General features: G+C 34.4%; 1 long non-coding RNA gene across 1 annotated transcript; it reads left to right on the plus strand.

The window, feature by feature from the left end:
• The first annotated feature begins 1639 nt into the window (after positions 1 to 1639).
• Positions 1640 to 4054, plus strand: LOC131381525 (uncharacterized). The gene is made up of 2 exons (XR_009210336.1): positions 1640 to 1742; positions 3891 to 4054. It is a non-coding gene; the product is annotated as an uncharacterized LOC131381525 (long non-coding RNA).
• Positions 4055 to 9259: the final 5205 nt, after the last annotated feature.

Below are 9259 nucleotides of genomic sequence, written 5' to 3' on the forward strand. Positions count from 1 at the left end.
TCCATTCAACACATATAAAAAAAAACCTTGGAAAATGGGTATTTTATCCACATCTTTCAGATGGAAACCTAGGCATAAAAATGTTTCAAAATAAGTCAAGTTTCATTATATGGCAAGGCCAGGATTCAAATGATGGGATTGTTCTAATTGTGAAATTCTTTTATTTTCATTACTTTGCTGAAGCATTTGAGAGATAAAAATTAATGGAGACAAAGAAAAGAACTTTTGATTTCATGGAATATTGGGAACTTAAGGCAGACTGAAAATGTTAAGAAGCAGACAGATGCTAAAAAATAAGGTAATATATCTACTTAATATTTGGATTCATTTTATATATATGCATAAATTATATAGACAATTTCAAAAAAATGCCTAGATGGGGTCCATGTAGCAACATAAGGATTTAAAAGAAAAAGAAAATGAAAGGATGGGGAAGAACAATAAATAGAAGGGTTTTCCAAGTATAAGTAGGCTGAGAAAACTTTTCTGTGGACAGTAACTTTTAGGAAGGACATTATGTTGTTAAGATATATTCTCAGTGAGGTATCATCAAATAGCAGCATGCCATAGATAATAAGGCCATATTAGCACATAAATGTAAAAGGTTTATATGTGCCCCATTCCACTGACCTTTACTGTACATTGTCTTGAGTTTGCCATAAAATCATCAATAAGTTTGGTTAAAGGGGAATTGAAACTCATGCACCTGTGCCTAAATTACTTCTAGAAAAGTAAGTAGTGCCACAGTCATTAGTGTTTAAAATTAACGTGTGCATTTTTCCTATTAATAATTATTCCTATTTAAAATAACCATTACTCCTATAATGTGAATTTAATGAGGAAAATATATGAGAATATTATTAATTTTCTTTCTGTTAAATTAACAAGCCCTTTTGCTGACATCTGATGTGAGTATCAATAGAAAAAAATCAATTAAAGCCAAATACAAAGTTGATGAGGACTCAAAAATAACTTCAACTCACATATATCATACTGCCATTAAAATATTAGAAAATAAACATACAGGTTTCTACACTAAAGTAAGCATGCATAAATAATTAATGTGGGGACTGATACGGCATTCACCAAGTCTTGCATCTGTTTTCATATCATTTCCCATAAAGTCAACATAACATTGTGAGACTAGTGTTGAGCAATATTTTTTAAATTTTTTATGTTGAAATAATGTAAGAATAGAAAATCCATAAAAATAGCACAAATAATTCATGTACACTCTGCATCCAGATTCCCCAAGCATTGACATTTTAATACATTTGCTTTATTATTAATAGTCTTTCTCCCTTTTTTCCAGTCTCTTTGTCTCTCTCTGTATACAAACAGGTGAACACACACACACACACACACACACACACACACACACACTATTTTCTTAAGTGTATGAGCAACTCACACAGTTACATTATGTTCTTTAACTGTAAATACTTTAATGTGGATCTCCTAATAACGAGATTCTTATACACAAGCAGAGAACAGGTATCAAAATCAGATTATTAACATTTTGTATTCTTATTCAATACATGTAATTTATTTAAATTTTTCTTAGCAGTGTTTTTAAAACAATGCTTTAAGGCATACCCTATAATATCGCACTTTGCTTTATTGCACTTCACAGATACTACGTGTTTTACAACTGAGGATTTTGGCTACCTGTGTAGAGCAAGTCTGTCCATGCCATTTTTTCAACAGCATGTGCTCACCTCGTGTCATTATGTCATATTTTGGTAATTCTCATGGTATTTCAAGCTTATTCATTATTACTGTATCTGTTATGGTGAACTGTATCAGTGATCTCTGCTGTTACTCTTGTAATTGTTTTAGGGTGCCATAAAGTAGGTAACTTAATAGATACCAGTATGTGTTTTGACTGCTTCACCAACTAGCTATTCCTGTTTCACTCGCTCTCCTCGGGCTTCCCTATTCCATAAGGTACAATATATTGCATAGGCCAATTAATGGACTACATTGGCCTCTAAGTGTTCAAGTGAAAGAAAGAGTCAAACAAACGTCTCTCATTTTAAATCAAATGCAAGAAATGATTAAGCTTAGTAAAGAAGGCATGTTGAAAGTCAAAGCAGGCCAAAAGCTAGGCCTCTTAAGCCAAATAGCCAAGTCATTAATGCAAAGGAGAAGTTCTGGAAGGAAATTAGACGTGCTACTCCAGTGAATACATGAATGACAAGAAAATGAAACAGGCTTCTTGTGATACGGAGAGAGGTTTAGTGGTCCGTATAGAAGATCAAACCAGCCACCACATTCCGTTAAGCCAGAGCCTAATCCAGAGCAACACTCTACCTTCAATTCTTTGAGGGCTCAGAGAGGTGACAAACTTGTAGAAGAAAAGTTTGAAGCTAACACATGCTGGTTCCTGAGGATTAAGGTGAGAAGCCATCTCTATAACATAAAAAGTACAAGGTGAAGCAACAAGTGCTGATGTAGAAGCTGCAGCAAGTTATCCAGAAAATCTGGCGGAGATCATTGGTGAAGGTAGCTACGCTAAACAATAGATTTTAATGTAGACAAAACAGTCTTCTATCGGAAGAAGAGGTGTTCTAAGACTTTCATAGCTAGAGAGGAGAATCCAATTGGAGAATTCAGTGGTTAGCCTCAAAGCTTGAAAGACAAGATGTCTTATTAAGGGCTAATGCTGATGACTTTAAGTTGAAGCCAGTGCTCATGTACTATTCAAAAATCCTAGGGCTCTTAAGAATTATGCTAATGTCACTCTGCTGTGATCCACAAATGGAACAATAAAGGCTAGATAGCTGATAGCACATCCGTTCACAGTATAATTTACTGAATAGTTTAAGCCCATTTTTGAAACTTACTTCTCAGAAAAAAAAAAAAAACAAAAGATTCTTTCAAAACGTTATCACTCATTGACAATATACCTAGTCACCAAGTGCGCTGATGGAGATGTTCAGAAAGATTAATATCTTCATGCTGGCAAACACAACACCCATTCTGCAGCTCATTAATCAAAAAGTAATTTTGACTTTCCTTTTTTTTCTTTTTTTAAGAGACAGGATCTTGCTCTATTGCCCAGGTTGGAGTGCAATACTGTCATCATAGCTCTCTGCTGCCTTAAACTCCTGAGCTCAAGTGATCCATCTGTCTCAGCCTCCCAAGCAGCTGGGACTACAGAGATACACCACCACAGCCAGCTATTCTTTTGATTTTTTAATTTGTTACAGAAAACGGGTCTCACCGTTTTGCCCAGGCTGGTCTCAAACTTCTAGGCTCAAGTGATCCTCTGATTCTTGCTCCTCACTTCCCTATGTGCTGGGATTACAAGTGTGAGCCAATGTACCTGGCGTAATTTTGACTTTCAAGTCTTATTATTTAAGAAATAAATTTCGTAAGGCTCTAGCTGCCATAGATAGTGATTCCTCTGATATATCTAAGCAAAGTCAACTGAAAGCCTTCTGGAAAGTATTTACCATCCTAGATGTCATTAAGAACATTTGTGATTTATGAGAGGAAGTGAAAATATCAACATTAAAAAACGAGTTTGGAAAAATTTGATTTCAGTCCCATGAATGAATTTGAGAAAGTAATGGCAGATGAGGTGGAAATAGCAAGAGAATTAACATTAAAAGTGGAGCCTGAAGATGTGTCTGAATAGCCAGTCTGATGATAAAACTTGAATGGATGAAGAATTGTTTATTTAGTTTTATATCTGATGAGGATTTAGAATATTACACAAATTTATTTGATAAAGTACCAGCAGGGTTTGAGAGCATTGATTCAGATTTTGAAAGAAATTCTACTGTGGGTAAAATGCTATCAAACTGCATCACAGGCTACATAAAAATCTTATATGAAAGGAAGAATCAACTGATGCAGCAAACCTCGTTATTGTCTTATTTTAGGAAATTGCCACAGCCACCCCAAGCTTCAGTAATCACCAACCTGATCAGTCAGCAGCCGTCAGCATTGAAACAAGACCCTCAACCACCCAGATCATGCTGTGAACTCACTGAAGTCTCAGATAATAGTTTGCATTTTTCAGCAATAAAGTATTTTAATTAAGGTATATGCATTTTTAGGCAATGCCATTGCACAATTAATAGACTATAGTGTAAGTATGCTTTTATGTGCCCTGCGAAACCAAAAAATACATGTGACTTGCTTTACTGTGATATTCACTTTATTGCAGTGGTCTAGAACCTAACCTGAAGTATCTCTGAGGCCTGCCTGTATATAACTGTAAATATATACAGTTTCTAGGTAATTTTAAGACTTTCAGAAGTGCCATTCCTGTAAGATGTTCACGCTGTTAATTTTAGTAATGGAAAATATTCCTCACTTTCCACCTCAGATAAAACTCGTCTAGTCTTCAAATGTTATTGAAAGAAATTTGAACTGACAGGCTCAAAATAAATTGACTAAATATAAATAAATTTTAAGGTTCAGATATAAATGAAAAATAAAAAGCTTACATCAGTGGTTTCAAATGTGGCAACCTGGATCTGCTCTAGGATATACCACTTAGAATGTGGTAGAATACAAGACACTTAGATAATTATTTTCATGCGTCATCTCAATTAATCCTCTCAACAATATTAAGGTCAATATTATTAAGTAATCTCATTGATGAAAAAACTGAAATTGAGTTTTAATAACTCGTTCAAGGTCCTAGATAACAAAAATGTATAGGATTTAGAACTTGATCATAAGTATATGTCACAAAGCAGAGTCCAAGCATTTCATTATGTCTGCCTTTGTTTCTGCTATGAAATTCACATTACCATGGCTTCCCACCTTGCTGTCAGGCTTTGCGTAAAGGCTATCCCTACCTTCCTTTGCTTATCTCAGGAATCTCTGACTATAGCGTTGCCTTCGCCTTCTCAGACTTATCATTTAAGCTTGATATTGTGCCTACGTTCTTGTCCCCACACATCTGCCACATGACTCCTGTTAGAGACATCTGCCGAACTATTCACCAATAGCTTATTATGCACGTGGTATATAGTAAAATATTTGGTCCAGAGGCTGGAGGTGGGCAAAGATTCCAGAGCTAGCACTTTGTGCTACTTTCTGAGCTGTTCCCCATTTCAACCTGCTCTTCTGTTTTACCCTTAAAAATAAGTTTGGCTTGTATAAAACATAATCTCATATGAAGTCACAAAAATTATGGCTCAGAATGCTGACACTTCACTTAGGAACATCTATTGACTGACCCTTCCGTTACTGTTGCTTATTTTTCTGGAGGCTAACACTTCTGAAAAAGCACATTAAAAAGAGTTCTAGAATAATTTACCCCAGAATACAGGTACAAACAATAGTTTCATATCTGATTGCCTTAAGAGCTGAAGAGAAAAAATTCAACAAAATAAGGCTTGTCATATTTGTTGCAAAAAATCTTTGTAGGTAAGTGGAATTACCTGTTAAAACTGACCTTTTCTTTTCTTCTCTTTCCTGAGAAATTCTTGGAGTACGCCCTTAGTGTAACTTTAATTTTCTCTTTTCCCTGACTTGGTGGCTTGATTTACATAATTCATAATCCTGATTCATATATAAGTCATTCATTTGCTTTCTCCTCCAAAATCCAGAGAACTTCCAAATGCAAAGATGGTACCAGTGAGTGTGCACATGCTGACACCTGAAAGCAAACAGGAATTAATAATGTACACACGCAAAGTATGTTTAATTTACGAAGTCAGACCCGCATTTGTAAGGTTGTGTGCCTACTGACATCCCTCTACTAATTTTTAATGAGATGGTGAGAAGTCTGGAAACGGTATTAGATTCCTGAGAACAGGAGTGCAAAAATAATGTGGGGTATGTTCAATTTAGAGCATTCTATAGTCCCAGAAGGCTTTACCTGAAGTAAAGTAGAAATGGAATACCGGATACATGTAAAAGAAGAAAACTGCGTAGCAAAAGTGTTTCACAAGAGTAGATTTGAGTGATTTTTTTTTCTAGAAGCAAAGTATGTGTAATACTAAGACCATGCAGTCACTAGAGCTTAATGTTTTAAAATACAGGTAAATATAGAGTCTTGCATGAAGAGAAAATTGTTGTTGTATTGTTCTTTAATAGTATTTTAGGGACTTGCTCAAAAAGCTCCAGTTTGAAGAGCTACTTAAAATAGAGCTCTAAAAATAGTAAGAAATAAAATAAAAATAAAATATGTACCTTTTGTATATTATACCTTGAGAAATCACCTGCATATTCTCATTTGGGAGAAAATGTTTATAAAAATATTTATGTTTTCTTTAATACATACCACAGAAATATATTTACCTGTTAAAAGCGCACATAAAGTAAAAAAGCGAATTATATACATATATATATACAATTTCATTTTAACATTTAACTATACAGAAATTATACAAATAAGTTATACAATATATTTGTTGCAACAGCATTGAATGTTTTTTGTATTAATTTAGTTAATCAGGCTAATAAGTGATCAAAATAATATTTTTTTGAATTAAAATGATATATCGCAAATATTTTCTAGGCCTACTGTTATTAAAGCAATTAGAAGTTTATTTTTTTCCAGTCAAAATTTGCAGGTTATCTTAAAACACTCTCAATTCAGAACACTTCTGCCATCCCAAAAGTGTTTTCTCCCTTCTCAGAAGAAATTCACTTTTGTATGTCTTTGCTGCCTTTGAACTCTTTAATGACGTATTAAGTACAAGAGATACTTTTGTGTGGAGATTTGGAGAATGGAAGTAAAGCAGTAGTTATTGGTTTTATGCTTAGAAGGTTGAAACAGGTGCTTTTGCAGCTCTTAGGTGTGGCACTTATCTGCTGGCTAATTTGGTCTGGGGCAAAAGCCAGGCCTGCAGTTACTCCACCTTGCCTGGTGGATCTTTGCTGACTGGGTTTGAGATGTGCTCAACACTGTGATGAAAGGTAACAGCTTTTCTTGCAGGACACCTAAGAGTTCTAGTCTATCTTTATGATTTCCAGCCAGCTTATGCTCACAGATTCCAGATCATGGTCGTGTGTTTAAATTTATTCTTGTTCTATGCAGTTTACATTCATCTTTCTTTCTCAGTGGCCACCAAGTGGACCTCAAAGTCTAACAGTGGAAGCAAAGATGGCAGTCGTGTAGTGTTTAACCAACACCTGTAATGGCTAGCATCTTTGTTTTCTGGTTGAACCCTGATACAGTCATTACCATCATCAGAAATAATTTGTAAATCAAGAAAGCAATACTAAAATATATTTAATCTAACAACATAAGAAGTAAAAGCAAGGTCCACAAAAATCTTTTAAAAAGTTTTATGTTTATACCAATCTTTATTTCTTGACATCCTTATTTAAAGATTTCAGATAACTGAAAGATACCGCTAATTAAGCTATTGTTTCTCAGCTTCAAATCGATCCTTCTTCGTGATTCTGGAGTTAGAGTTCTACAATTCTCCCCTTCATTGGCTAGAATTCTATTGGAATATACAAATGAGGAGCATGAAAGGGACACTGCCTGAGGACCAGAGAGGATTTGCTTTCTCCTGTTTGTTTTCTATTCTTGTTAGAGGCTCCCTAACAATGGTTGTGCTCTGGCAGGAACAGTTGGTTATAGTAGCCAGCTTCTTTAGTTAATTCTAAAGCCAGTTTACCAAAACCCCTTATGAAGGCCAGCCAGCCAGCCGTACCCCTCCCCAGAAGTCTGAGCCCTTGTTCTATGGGCCTCTCCTTTTATCATCTAAGGCACTAAAAAGAAAAAAAAAGTCCCGCCTTAGAATGCTAAGTACCTCTGTCTTGTGGAGTCTTTCATCTGTGCTTCTATCTGCTCCCCCTCAAACTGTCATATTATTTCATCCAGACCTAGAGATGGACTGTTTCTTGTGTGAGTGTTTTATTTTTTATTTTTGGTATTCTAACTCCTGTTTAACTAGTTCCCTGTATTAAATATGTCTGTTAAAAATAACTGGAGTTCTTTTTGAATTCCTGACTACATCCTAAATGATATGAGACCATCACGGATTCTTTTCACTAAAGTATTTTAAACACTAACTTCATTTATCACTTTATGAAATTCTAAATGACAAGCTAAAACTGCGGATTTTATATGACTAACTGTATGGCCTTTAGTTAGTTAACCAAAAGATGAAATACTGGGTGGAAGCAAAGCAGATTATTTTTGCCATGTTGTGTATGACCACATAATATGCGGGTGAAGACGTTAATACTGATATTTCCTTCCAGATTCCATTGTCAGTATCCATATATGTGTCAACTTCTGGTTTAATATATGATTCATTTTTTAATGTCTCAGTTGCCCTTTGTTCTGTTAGCATTAATATATATTTTTATATATTTTTGGTTTACTTTTTCTGTACAATAATTGAGTATTCAATTGAAAAAGTTTTCTTTGAGCTTTTCTTATGCCTAAAGAAGTGAATTATCACATACAATATATGAAGGAGGAGTTAGATTAAAATAGCTTTTCAAAATAACTTTCTACTGAAAACATTATTCAAAGGCACAGATAATTTTCATGGAACTTTTAAATTTTATACCGGAAGAATATGTACCTTGTCTGAGCCAATTGCTCTATTTGGACTTGTTATTTATAACAGATTTTTTTTTCACATGAACAATTCATATTTTATCACTTTATCGAAGTGTTATTTTATGGGTAGTTGCATCTGAACTTTATCAAGTAACTTACTGGAATATCTAGGTGTTACATGCAATCTCTGGGATGTTTTTGAATCAGAGAGTGGCTGAAATAAATGCATTCTCTTCTGGATTTTATATGTATTTATTGACTATTAACGTTACTTAAAGAAATACGAGTCCCTTCAGGGCTTGTGTGTGTGTTTATGTGTGTCTGTGTGTTTGTGTAAGGAAGAAAAAAGCAAACACAATAAAGTAGACTGTGGGAGTAGAACTGTGGCATTCAGATGTGAAGGGAAAATGTCAGTTTACCTCGGGCCCTGAAAAACAATATATTTGAAAAGTTTAGACATGCCCATATTAAAAAGTGGTGATCTTTAAATGGGTAAGAATATTAGTAATGGATGTATATTTAATTATAATTCCTTTTTCCTTGGTAATTAAGTTTTGGGTTTTGGTTCATAAATGGTCAAATATTTTACAAATCAAACACTTCCAATTATGAATCTTGTTTCTTGGATTATAAGTATATCTAAAGACTTAAAAACAATATCTCAAAAGAAGTCTTGAAGACCAAAAGTCAATTTTTAAAGTAGCCTTCAAGGTAAAAGGTAACAATTTTAAATCACAGAATTCAGAGAACAATTATGGACCAGTT

This window comes from Hylobates moloch, unplaced genomic scaffold (assembly GCF_009828535.3).
Source record: "Hylobates moloch isolate HMO894 unplaced genomic scaffold, HMol_V3 SCAFFOLD_16, whole genome shotgun sequence".
NCBI lineage: Eukaryota > Metazoa > Chordata > Mammalia > Primates > Hylobatidae > Hylobates > Hylobates moloch.